The sequence below is a fragment of the Poecilia reticulata genome, chromosome 17 (genome assembly GCF_904066995.2).
Source record: "Poecilia reticulata chromosome 17, P_reticulata-male-v2, whole genome shotgun sequence".
In the NCBI taxonomy this organism is placed as follows: Eukaryota; Metazoa; Chordata; class Actinopteri; order Cyprinodontiformes; family Poeciliidae; genus Poecilia; species Poecilia reticulata.
The window spans coordinates 1,349,403-1,361,766 of NC_088846.1; the positions used below are offsets into that span (position 1 = coordinate 1,349,403).

The following is a 12,364-nucleotide window of genomic DNA, read 5'->3' on the forward strand; positions in this document are numbered from 1 at the left end:
TATGGATTCTGCATTTTCCTCCATCTCTTTTAGCCTCTTTCCTCTGCCTCACATGCTGAAGCATACATAACCATGTTTATATGTGACTGCTGGCAGTCATATGTAAACAGACTGAAACTGATTAGAGTACCGTTTAGGGAGGGTCCAGATTGCAGAGATGAATAAAAAGCTAAACTTGCTACAATCTTTGCCTCACTTGGCTTCTTGTCACTTGGCCCCAGCGCTGGATGGTGAATGTAACCTAAGAAGCATGATGTTCCATTTGGATAATATGTATGGATTGTGAAATTTGATCATCTTTTGGCATTAAAGCTTGTTTTTATATATAACCAAATCTCATTATTTCTCAATTTACAATGAGTGGTTCTGGTCGGGTCCTGAAACTGGTTAATGAACATGGGTGGTGAACAGAGACAGAAATGAATGAACTCCAACAATGAGCAAGATGCTAAGATGCTTAAACTCCTCCACCTGGGTCAGGAAACTCTTACCTGACTTTTCGAGCTCAAGACCAGGGCTTTGGATCTGGAGGTACTGATCCTCCTCCTGGCCGCTTCACACTCGGCTACTACTACTACTACTACTGCTCCAGTGAAGCTGTAGATCACGACATGATGAAGCCAGAAGGGCCACATCATCTGCCAAAAGCAGAGGCGTGATCCCAAGGCCACCAAAATGGATCCCTTCAAAACCCTGGTTGTGCAGAACGTGGTCTCGGACAGAAACCCCCCAAATAAAAAAAATCTAATCAAATTTTATTTACATATCACATTTCAACAAGGCATTTCAAAGAGCTTTACACCATAAAATTACAAAAATAAAAAGTCATAGAAACAGCCAACAACTGAAACATTACATTTTCTCGCTGCATATCAGATTGTTAATTAATGTTCCATTAATTAACGCATGGCTCCCATCTCGAGTCATGCGATGAGATGAGACTATTTCAAGTTAGAACTTCTCAACCTCACACACCAGCTCAGGCTCCCACCAGAGAAGTGACATTCAATGCCCTGTGATAAAACGTCCATCACAGGGTCAGAAGGCCAAGGTCCCCTCCCTCGGCCTTCTAAAATCTCACATTGCACCCAACCCTTTTGGCCCATCCCACAGGTGGTGAGCCCATGGGAAGGTGAACCCACTTTGGGCTGAGGCTGGCCAGACTCCATGTGTTTTGGCAAGCACCAAGTGCTTGCCAAAACAGACTAGTATAATTAGTCTTTATAGACTAATAATTAATAATTAATAATCAGTATAATTAGTAGTATAGTATTAGTAATATTAGTAATATTATAGTAGTCTTTATAGACTAGTATAATTAGTCTATAAAGACTAATTATACTAGTCTATAAAGACTACTATAATTATTTCTAAGTGATTTTGAATCAACAGGTCACATGACCTGGAAGCTATTGAAGAAAAACCCTCAATTTTGACCCAAAAATTCTTAAAAAATGAAAAATGGCTAAAAATGGAAAACAAAAGTTTGTGCCTCATCTACAGAGACTAGTATAATTATTTGGAAGTGATTTTGAATCAATAGGTCACATGACCTGGAAGCTATTGAAGAAAAACCCTCAATTTTGAGTAAAAAAATTCCTAAAAAATGGAAAATGGCTAAAAATGGAAAACAAAAGTTTGTGCCTCATCTATAAAGACTAGTATAATTATTTGAAAGTGATTTTGAGTCAACAGGTCACATGACCTGGAAGCTATTGAAGAAAAACCTGCAATTTTGAGTAAAAAAATTCCTAAAAAATGGAAAATAGCTAAAAATGGAAAACAAAAGTTTGTGCCTCATCTATAGAGACTAGTATAATTATTTGGAAGTAATTTTGAATCAATAGGTTACATGACCTGGAAGCTATTGAAGAAAAACCCTCAGTTTTAACCAAATAAATCCTAAAAAAATGGAAAATGGCTAAAAATGGAAAACAAAAGTTTGTGCCTCATCTATAGAGACTAGTATAATTATTTGAAAGTGATTTTGAATCAATAGGTCACATGACCTGGAAGCTATTGAAGAAAAACCCTCAGTTTTAACCAAATAAATCCTAAAAAAATGGAAAATGGCTAAAAATGGAAAACAAAAGTTTGTGCCTCATCTATAGAGACTAGTATAATTATTTGAAAGTGATTTTGAATCAATAGGTCACATGACCTGGAAGCTATTGAAGAAAAACCTGCAATTTTGAGTAAAAAAATTCCTAAAAAATGTAAAATGGCTAAAAATGGAAAACAAAAGTTTGTGCCTCATCTATAGAGACTAGTATAATTATTTGAAAGTGATTTTGAGTCAACAGGTCACATGACCTGGAAGCTATTGAAGAAAAACCCTCAATTTTGACCCAAAAATTCCTAAAAAATGGAAAATGGCTAAAAATGGAAAACAAAAGTTTGTGCCTCATCTACAGAGACTAGTATAATTATTTGAAAGTAATTTTGAGTCAACAGGTCACATGACCTGGAAGCTATTGAAGAAAAACCCTCAATTTTGACCCAAAAATTCCTAAAAAATGGAAAATGGCTAAAAATGGAAAACAAAAGTTTGTGCCTCATCTACAGAGACTAGTATAATTATTTGAAAGTGATTTTGAGTCAACAGGTCACATGACCTGGAAGCTATTGAAGAAAAACCCTCAGTTTTAACCAAATAAATCCTAAAAAAATGGAAAATGGCTAAAAATGGAAAACAAAAGTTTGTGCCTCATCTATAGAGACTAGTATAATTATTTGAAAGTGATTTTGAATCAATAGGTCACATGACCTGGAAGCTATTGAAGAAAAACCTGCAATTTTGAGTAAAGAAATTCCTAAAAAATGGACAATGGCTAAAAATGGAAAACAAAAGTTTGTGCCTCATCTATAGAGACTAGTATAATTATTTGAAAGTGATTTTGAATCAATAGGTCACATGACCTGGAAGCTATTGAAGAGAACATTCTATTATTTAATATTAAAATAATTGAAATATTGTATGACTTTAAAATTTAATAGATGATATTGAGTCTCATGTAAAAGCATGAAATAGCACTTTCAATTAGTTATTGTGTTACAATTCAAGGCATTTATTAACATTCTTTGACAGGAAGGTTTGGTTCGGTAATTTGTTGACAGTCCCTAAGTGAACCTTCGGGCGCTGCGGCCGGGAGCGGTGGAGAACCGCCGGCCGACATTAGCGTTCATAAATCGGATCAACCTTTAGCTAAACGCCGCTATTCCCCGGAGCTCGAATATCGAATATCCAACTTGAAACTAACTTCACTGCGGTCTCTGATTTACATGTCCTGCTAAATTGCGGGTTTGAATATGGCAATACTTTCCTATAACAAAATAGACCTGCAGAAAGAAATTACTAATAAAATATCTTGCATATGTATAGTTGCATGCTTTATAGAGAGATTTTCCTTAGCTTTGATTGTATATCTCACAATTTTGTTTATCATTGTTTATTAAACTCTGAAAGCTGTGTGGCTTTGTTAATATTCTGTCCGAGAATGCGGTTAGATGTGCCCTTTTTTTGAGCACCTGCCCCTTTAGTGGTTTCTGCACGGCTCTGTGACACACATTTCATGTCCATCGGTTGTTGTCCAGTTGTGTTGTCATCTAACTCGGACTAGGACGTCACCAACTTGAATTTACCAAAATTAGTAACTATTGTCAAGGCCCTCTCTACTTTTAAGGCAATATTTTGCGAGTCAAAATGGCGAATTTGAACAGCGTCTGTTATCTTCCCTGCATTCACGTTTTTTCTTCTCTTTGTGGCGTTTTTAAATAAATAAAAGTGTGCAATACCGCCACCATCTGGTCTGGAGTATGAACTGGAGCTAATGCCGTTGATTATAAGGTTTTACATCACACATCTGAAAATTGATTGGGTACTTTCTTAAAAATTACATCATGATTATCCTTTTTTTATTGTATGCAATTTTAATAAATAGTAAAATATTATTTTACTATTTATTTTAATATATTCAAATATGAATATATGAATATATTCATATTTTGTTCATTTAAAGTATACTTTTATTATATTAAAAGTGCATTTTGGTACAATTATGTTTAAGTGTGTTTAAAGTACTAATTTCGAAATTGGTACAAGTGTATTTTTAGTATACTTCAGATATACTTATGTAGTACACTTAATAATTAGTATACTTAAAGTGTACTTTCACAAATTTAAGTATGTTTGAAATATACTATACGTTTTTTTCACCTGGGTAGCAACGTGTTGGATTACTCGTTACTGAAAAAAGTTTCCGACGTCAGTAATGCGTCAGTAAGGCGTTCATGACGTCACTGGTCATAACTTTTACATGATAACATATAAATAAAACCTGAGGCAAAACTTCAACATTTTCAAGGATTAACTTGTGACTAGGGCTGTTCTGACAGCTGACATCAAATCAAATCAAATCAAATCAAAATTTATTTGTATAGCACATTTTGTAATTGTCTTTATGTGGCTCTAAAGATTCAGGTCAGAGTCCATCGCTGATGTCTAGTTTCTAGCTGTAACAACTGAAGCTGTGCAATGACTCTAGATCAAACATAATAACCTTGGTTTTGCTTCTGTTCATTTGGAGAAAGTTTTAACACATCCACACATTTATCTGTTCTAAGCATCTGTTCAGTGATTGGATGGGTTCTGAGTCACCTGGTGACATCGTGATGTAGAGCTGGGCATCATCCATGTAGTTATGGTAGCTAATCTTATTTCCTATTATAACCTGTGCCAGTGAAAACATACAGATATCGAATAAGATGGCTCCTAGGATTGAACATTGGGGTACACCACATGTAACTTCTGTCCGCTTCGATGAGAAGTTTCCTGTTGAAACAAAGAAATCCCTGTTCTTTAAGATTTGAACCAGTTGAGTGCTGGACTGGAGAGTCCTACCTTTCTCTCCAGTCGTTCCAATAATATTTCATGATCAACAATGTCAAAAGCCGCTCTGAGGTCCAACATAACCAGCACTGTGGTTCTTCCACAGTTTTTTGGGGGGTTTTTTTGGCCACGAGGCAAAAGTGTTTTTTTTCTACGGAAAATGAATCGGCATTGTAACAAAGCGCCGCCACTGACGTAAGTCTGACAAATATCTACTCATCAGACAAGCCTTTGTTATATAGCTCGGCTAGACTCGCCATCTAGTGTTAGAATTGCAGAATGCAGCCCTTTGATGCGGCTCTCTGATTGGCTTCAACATTTTCAGCTGATCTTAACTGCTTAAATGACTGATTACCGTACTTATTGTCAGGTGTGTAAGCTGTGATGTTTCACTGACTGTCTGCTCTGCAAGTGTTTACTTTGTCCGGCTGTCAGCAAGGTAAAGGAATTCTTCTTTTTTGTTCATATTACTGTTTTATTTTAAGTTTATATCTTGTATTGGTGTCAGACCTACTTCAGAGTATGAAGTTTTCATCTTTTATCATACCCCATTCTCACAGAAAAACGCTATTTTAGGGATTTCTTTTAATCACAATTGTAAGTTTATCTTTGCAGCAACATTTGTCTGTACATAATGTACAAAATTAACCAAAATATATATATATCTATGTCTCATGGAAGATATATTTTGAGGCTTTTATGTTGAATTATTTAACTTTTAAACAGGTAAACTTTCAATTGTTAAACTTAATGTCTGACAAGTTAAAATACACAATATGGGGAAGATAAAAGTTCTAACATATGAAGTCAGTTTATGTTTGCTAAATGGGCTCGTATAAATCTGACTCAATAGACAGCCTGGTTGTTTTAAAATGTTTGATTTTTTTTTTTCCTCCCAGGAGTATTCTTTTTTTGCTTTGAGGCCTTGTTGGGTATGTAATGTTTATCTGTCAATCAAATTTTATTTGTATAGCACATTTCAGCAGCAAGGCATTTCAAAGTGCTTTACATAATTAGAATAAAAACGGGATGTGACATTAAATAAACAGTGAGAAAGAGAGAGATTTAAAAAAAAAAAAAGATGACATTAAAACCCGCACCCCTTTAGGACTTCAGTTAAACGCTGTTTAACTGGGATTCTAACCCTCAGGTACTTTAGTCAAAAACACAGTTTGACAAGGACTCCAACCTCTAGGTTTTTAGTTGAAACTCTGTCAACTGGGACTCTAAACCCCGTAGAACTTTAGTTAAACGTCGTTTAACTGGGACGTTTTCCGGGGGCTTTACATTATTAAAACGTCGAAAAGAAATTAAAGACATAAAAACATGGAAGACATCAAAACCCGCACTCTAACCCTAATTTAGCCATAAGCAACTCTAAACAGGTGGGTTTTAAGTTGAGATTTAAAGGCACCCAGTGTTTCAGCTGTTTTACAGTTTTCTGGAAGTTTGTTCCAAATCTGTGGTGCATAGAAGCTGAATGCTGCTTCTCCTTTTTTGGGTCTGGTTCTGGGGATGCAGAGCAGACCAGAAACAGAAGATCTGAGGGGTCTAGACGGTTGGTACAGTAATAACAGTTCTTTAAGGTATTGTGGTGCTAAACCGTTCAGTGATTTATAAACTAACATCAGTATTTTAAAGTCTATTTTCTGAGTGTAGGGACTTTAAAACTGGTGTTATGTGCTCTATCTTCCTGGTTTTAGTGAGAACCCGAGCAGCAGCATTCTGGATCAGCTGCAGCTGGAGGATTGATTTGTTAGTCAGACCTGTGAAGACGCTGTTGCAGTAATCAATGCGGCTAAAGATAAACGCATGGATGAGCTTCTCTAGATTGTGCTGAGACATTAGTCCTCTAACCCTGGAGATGTTCTTCAGGTGATAGAAGGCCGACTTTGTGACTGTCTTAATGTGGCTCTGAAGGTTCAGGTCAGAGTCCATCACTACTCCCAGGTTTCGGACCTGATCGCTGGTTTTTAGTTGTAATAACTGAAGCTGTGCGTTGATTCGGGTTCGCTCCTCTTTAGGTCCAAAGATAATAACTTCAGTTTTGTTTCTGTTCAGCTGGAGAAAGTTTTGGTACTTCCACACATTGATCTGTTGTAAGCATCTATTCAGTGATTGGATGGGTTCAGAGTCACCTGGTGACATTGTGATGTAGAGCTGTGTATCATCCGCATAATTGTGGTAGCTAATCCTATGTCCTGTTATAACCTGAGCCAGTGGGAGCATATAAATATTGAAAAGAAGGGGTCCTAGGATTGAACCTTGGGGTACCCCACATGTGACCTTTGACCTCTCTGAGAAGTTTCCGATTGAAACAAAGAAATCCCTGTTCTTTATGTAAGATTCAAACCAGTTGAGCTCTGGACCGGAGAGTCTGACCCAACTCTCCAGTCGATTCAGTAAAATGTTGTGGTCAACAGTGTCGAAAGCTGCACTGAGGTCCAACAGAACCAGCACTGTGGTTCTCCCACAGTCTGTATTTATATGGATGTCATTGAACACTTTTACAAGGGCCGTCTCCGTGCTGTGGTGAGAACGAAAACCAGACTGGAAGGAGTCAAAGCAGTTTGTTATTGTTGGGAAGTTATTTAATTGTTTAAAAACAGCGTTTTCAGTAATTTTGCTGATGAATGGTGGATTGGATATCTAGTTAATGGAATTTATTTTTAATTTCCTAGAACAGTGTTGCACAACTAACTCCACTTTCCTAATCCTGTAGTCTGAATATGGCAGCGATTAACAGACCACTTCCAGCTCATTGTGAACCTGATGCAAGGATCCCCAGCAGTGGTGTTGCATCCTTTGCACAGCAGGATCCAGGTCCACACAGCGCTGTTCAGGATCCGGGATTTTCTCCACATGCCCAACATCCCATCTTTGCCCGTCCTGTCTTCTACATTCCTGCACCACCTCCACCCCCTTTACTTCAATACCAGTGGCCGATACCCTTCTCCTATAACCCCTTTCCTGGCTTCCCAAGCATGGGTGAGTAATGAGTTCTTTACTAAGTGTGTGTGTGGTTTAGAAGTTGGATTTGGTCTCAGATTTGCATAAATTATCCCAACCCATAAATTTCAAAAAGCTACTTTATTCCTTCTATTTTACAGCAAAATGTTTTTTTTTTGTTTGTTTTTTTTAACTTTTATCTTCTAGGCTATGGTATGATTGCACCACCTCCCCCACTGCCCCTCCCCCCTTACATGGAGGCTCCAGGATATATTCTCCCTCACCCTCATGTTCAACCAGTTGACTACAGGCGCTTGCACCACTCACAGTCACACACTCAAGGTGCATCCCATCAGAACCCTAATCAGATGCGAAGAATTCGCCCAAATCATTTTATCCCTGTAAGAGAAACTGTGAATTCTGAAGTTCAAACTGAGCCTACACAAAGAGGCATGCATGGGTATGACATGGGCTCAGATTCTGGGAGAGGAAGTCGTTCAAATTCTCCATGCTCCCCAGCCTTAATTTCCCCCAAGCAAGCCTTAACTGAGGTGGTAGTCTGCAAGTCGCCCAGCAGAGAAGAAAAAGACTTGCAAGTGAATAAGCCCTTCACAAGTACCACCGTCATAACAGACTTTCACAAACAACCTGTTGAATCAACTGCTGTTGAATCATCTGGAAGCACAAGGCAAGATGCACCATTTAATACTGACCAGGAGCCTATCCCTGACTTGCTTTCTAAAGATGGGGATTACAATATGAGGATAAGGTCTCCAGATGGTTTACTTCCAGTGTCTAGCTCGTCTCAGAAAGACGATGAAGTCCTTAAAGAAAGGCACATCTCTGTTCCTGACATTTTGATGAGCTGGGGTGGTGGAACACCACAAACGGCACTGCTGAAAACAACAGATGTGGAGTTGTCCCATACTGATATTTGGACATCATCTCAGCATGATGTTGAGCTCAACAAACCTTTATCTCACAATTCCACTGAAACAAACATTGGTTCTGTTAAAGGACTTGGCACTGCTATTAATGAAGGTATGGCAAGTCCAAAAGTTAGTGAAATGCTCTTCAGAAGCCTTCGACTCCCTTATTCTACAATCAATGCTTTCCTGGAGTCTAGTACACATGAAGAACCTGTAATAAGCTTTTCAGAAAGACGTTCGTTAACCTTCATAGATGACGTGCAACATTTGCAAAATTTCTCCAACTCCTCTAAAACTGAGGTGCAAGAAAATCCCAATGAGGCATATCTACACAAGATCTCAGATGTTGCACCTCGTATGTCTGCTTGTAGTTGTCAGGTGAAGAGAAAATCCAATGAATCCATCTGGTCTGTGGAGTCTCTGCCTGCCTATGTTCCTCCTAGAGAGTGGCTGTTACAAAATGGCATGTTGGAACTCAATGAAGAGATGGAGGAAGCTGAAAATGTTAGACTCTCCAACCAAAATGAGAACCTCATGAATGAAGACAAGAGAGGGCGCAGCTTGTCGGCCTGTGTCTCTGTGCAAGTACCAGAAAGCTGTCTTTGTTCCAGTATCCAAGAAGAGGAGCATAGTCCTGTGAGAGAGACGGGAACAGAAATTAAAGGGGACGTATCTGAATCTATAAAACCAGAACAAAGTCAAAACTTAATTCACTCAAAAGAGAATGTCTTGTCTCCTTCCTCCGCTCTGCCAAGAAAAGCCGCATCTACTCCGACTGAAAGGGATGAGACCGAAAATAGGTCTTCTGAACCTGAGGTTGGTCAAAGCCCAAATCAGAACACCCTGATTAATGAGCTGCAGCAGAAAAGCCTTTCATCCTCTGAAGAAATGTCCCTTGATTCTGCAGCAGAGGAAATTTCCTCATCAGCCATCCAGCTGATTTCCCAGAAGGCAGTAGACATCAAAGATGAAGTTCCGATTATAGTTGAAAATGTAGCTGAAGTGTCCCCATCAAAGGGAACTTTGGTGGACTGTGGTGTCCAATGTAATGAATTCCATGAGCAACTTTGTTTATGTGGGGAGCTGAAGAATACTGAAACAAACAGAAGACATCATTTTAAATCTTCAGGTAGTGTTTTTCTTATTTAGTAGTGATGGTTTACTTTGACTCATCCATAATATACTGATTACTGAAACTTGAGTGTTGTCTTGTAGAGATAAAAAAGGTAATTGATGGCAGAAATGGACATATGCAGAGAAGGAAGAATGGACAATGGAGGGGCACAGGTCAAGGTAATTCATCTTCATTTGGTTCCATCACGTGTAATGTTCCTCATCTTACAAATATCGGACATAGTGCAGTTGTTCAATCAAAAATACTTGTATTGTAACTTGTACTGTTGGTTGTATTCAGTCATTGTAGAGGACTCTGAAGAAGAGCTATGTTTGTACAGCAGGACTGCACTCTTAGTTCACGGCCATTAAGAGGATGCTCAGGGTTCATTATCTTAATGTTATGAAGCTTAATCTCCAGGAAAGCCAGAGCACAACCAGCTCTCTTTATCAACTTGTTCAACATTAAATTTTTTGAAGTGGATTATGTCCCTTTAAACCAGGGGTGTCAAACTCCAGTCCTGAAGGGCCGCTGTCCTGCAGTTTTTAGATGTGCCACAGGTACAAAACACCTGAATCAAATGGCTTAATTACCTCCTCAGTTCTCCAGAGCCTTGCTAATGACCTAATTATTCTATTCAGGTGTGGTGCAGCAGAGGCACTTCTAAAAGTTGCAGGACACCGGCCCTCGAGGACTGGAGTTTGACACCCCTGCTTTAAACAGACAAGGTTTTGCTCCCTGATATTTTTTTGAACAGTTCTTTATCCCACAGAGCGACAGTTTAACCATCAGGAAGCTCATGGTGGATACTGTAGAGGAGGGAAAACAAAAGGTGAGAATCTTGTTTGCTTTTCTCTGGATTGTTTGACATGGAGATTTTTCTGGATGTCCGTACTTGACGGTGAGGACGTGTTTAATATTTTGATTTTGCAGGTGGAAGAAACCCACGGTATTAACTGTCCGGCCTCAAGACAATAGTTGGTTTTTAAAACGTTTTGTTCAAACTTGAAATGTAACATGTTTTTGTACCTTTCTATTGAGTGTGTTTTGCTGTATATTAAGTAAATAAAGTTGAAATGAAGAATCCTTGCATCATTGTCTCCAGAGGTTTCACAGTTGTCACCAGAACATTCTTTCAGGTTCTTGAGCATTTTAGGTCCTTGTCTCTGATGCTGCTGATGCAGAGATGATGTTCTCAACAGACTTATCTGCAGCATCTTACTGTAAATGTTGAAAGATCTTAGCTTCCCCAACAAGTACAGGCTGCTCTGTCCCTCATTATAGATGGCTTTGCTGTTGCATTTCCAGTCTGTGGTCAAGATGAACACTGGGATATTCATATTCCTCAACCACCTCCACTTCTCCCATGATGGAAATCATGGGAGGATTTTATCCAACTGTTTGCTGCCTGCTTTGTCTACAGGACATTGGGTTTGTTGAGGCAGGTGTATAATGGTGTATGAGCTACAATGACCATCTTAACAGAATAAAGTAGATAGGTTTGCAGGAAGTGGATGTGCAACTTATTCCAGATCAGTGGTTCTTAACCTGGGTTCGATCGAACCCCAGGGGTTCTGCGGAGCCTCTGCCGCGGAGGTAAAGACACTTGTGTAAAGTCGTGATGACGCCCCGCTTTGCCATCACTTGATGCAGAGGATCACGTTACATTGTTTAGCCAATCAGAGCTGCGGAGGAGCCCTGATTGAAGGAGCTCCACTCTCAGCATGGATTTGAACTTGTGTCTTTATTTACTTCAGCAAAGCTCAGTTTTTACCAAATTCTATAGTCTAAATCTGCTCCTTAGTCGCATCTTTTCGGGCCTGCTACTGCCTCTAGTGGCGTGGGGGTGGTAACACAACTAATAATTACATTACTAAATCAGAATACCGCAAAGTCTTTAATTTTTCATTCTCAAGAATGTAGAGCTAAATAAATAATCTAAACAAGACCTTAAAGTGGTTCCAGTTTCTCTTGATGGCCAACCTGTTGAAACTGTGGCAAATTTTAAGTACCTTAGGTCGTTCCTAGACAGTTAGCTCAATTGTGCTGAAAACACTGATTATATTTTGAACTGTTCTCAGAGACTCTACCTTTTAAGACTTGGTGATCTTGGAGTCACCCAACTAGACTCTAGTTGAGTCACCCCAATGACTTGAATTTGGGGGAAAAATATTTTATCACTGCATAAGGGTTCAGTCAATGCACATATGAAACTGGTGGGTTTGGTACCTCAAAAAAGGTTAACCACTGCACTAGATCAAAGCACAAGGTTTTGCATGTCTTCCTTAAAATAAAAATCTCTAATGGATATTTAGAGGTTGACAGCTCTGTTCTTGGCTTGGAAAATTATATTTTTAGCAACACAGTTCATAAACATTTGAGTACAATTTTTGTTTTCAAATAAAGTCCTAGTTGTGATCTAATTAAAAACAGAACCAAGGTGTGGTTATTAATAGGCAAATACATTTTACCATATTGTAAAAG

The 12,364-nt window shown here is 38.6% G+C and overlaps 1 long non-coding RNA gene across 2 annotated transcripts; it reads left to right on the forward strand.

Moving 5' to 3' along the window:
• Positions 1-5,177: 5,177 nt before the first annotated feature.
• On the forward strand, positions 5,178-10,972 carry LOC103479224 (uncharacterized). 2 transcript variants are annotated; one of them, XR_014084385.1, is made up of 7 exons: positions 5,224-5,327; positions 5,788-5,820; positions 7,611-7,876; positions 8,045-9,895; positions 9,982-10,059; positions 10,653-10,712; positions 10,814-10,972. It is a non-coding gene; the product is annotated as an uncharacterized LOC103479224 (long non-coding RNA). The 2 variants fall into 2 exon arrangements; XR_014084384.1 differs by lacking the exon at positions 5,788-5,820 and having other exon boundaries at positions 5,178-5,327.
• Positions 10,973-12,364: the final 1,392 nt, after the last annotated feature.